Consider the following 1,451-nt stretch of genomic DNA (forward strand, 5'->3'; position numbering starts at 1 on the left):
GATACGTCTATATCTCTACATAGTATAAAGAGCAAGATATGCTATACAATTAGAAAATTTTAGTCTTAGAGAATAGCTAGACTGATAATTAGCTTAGTCTTAAGTAGTTAAAGCACTTTAACGCGCATATAAAGACGCGTTAAAAGGGGTTACATAGGCTGCTAATCTTATATAGGCACAAGAGCCACCTTAATAAGAATTTTAAGGAATACTGCCTTATATATAAGATCCTTACGCTCTATATGCCCTTTTACTTATTATATATCCTTTAGCTACTTAATATAGTGTATTTCTTAATATTAAAATTAAAGTACTCTTAACGCGTATAAGACTTAGCACGCTAACACGTCTACTTTATTAACAAAGAAGGCTTTCTTCTAGCCTTTAAATATACGTTTTTTAACGTGTTTACGTATATTAACTATAAGAAGGCCTTTAAGGCTTTAGGACTTATCCCTATAAACGCGTAGGTGGTTATAGATCGCCTTAAGGTGCAGCTTCGTACGCTATTACTGTAAGAGGCTACGCCTAAAGTGTGTGTGATCGAGTATATCTATACGACTACCTGGACTTCAAGAAGCTTGAAGTCTTGTTACTGCCTTTTTGGCTATGGATGGCGTAAGTAGTCGTACGCTCGGCCCGTTGGGCCCGCCCATTACAATTACTAGCACCCCTCCTAGAAACGCCCTAGCAGTTAAGAACACTAAGTAACCTGCTTAAATTTAGATTGCAATCAAGGCTTGTAAGGGAATCTTTTATATAATTACTAATAAGTGCTTAAGAAAGCTTCTTAAAGCTTATTAAAGGAGTAGAAGAGATGCTATATAAGAATATTCTACAGAGGGGTGACACGAAAAAAACGTCACTTAAAAAGTTGTTGTTTTAAAACTTTTATCTCTGGCTAGAAAAAATAGCTAAAAATAAACGGATTGCAGATCGAGAAAGCCAAGATCTCCTAGTTTGGCATAGTGAGCCCACCTCCTGCTTAGTCAGCAGCTCTGAGCGGAGAAAAACTATAGAATATAGGAGACTAAAATAATAAAAATTTCATTTATTGGAAAACAATAGTCCTTACTTAAAAAGGCTTAGTTTTGAGATATGTGATAGTCTATATATAGAAGATCACGTGACATGTTTTTTTTCATTTTTAGCAACCCTCTAGCATTAAATACCAAGTTCTAAAGACAAAGTTACTAAATTAAGTTTAGTGTATTACTAAGCCTGATAAGTCATAATATACTATATATTTGATTCTTTCTATCCTGAATTTCTGATTTCTTGATTCCTCACTATGGATCCAAAATTTTCAAAATTTGAAGCTGAAGTTGCCCGTTTGTTAAAGGCAAATATAGCTATTTAAAATATATCTATTTTACTTAGTAAGCCACCTAAGTGTTACAAGCAACAGGAAGGATTCTCTCCTTGACGGGGACAGAGAGGTTGAAGGCCAA

The sequence above is a fragment of the Exserohilum turcica genome, assembly GCF_000359705.1.
Source record: "Exserohilum turcica Et28A unplaced genomic scaffold SETTUscaffold_15, whole genome shotgun sequence".
Taxonomy (NCBI): Eukaryota; Fungi; Ascomycota; class Dothideomycetes; order Pleosporales; family Pleosporaceae; genus Exserohilum; species Exserohilum turcicum.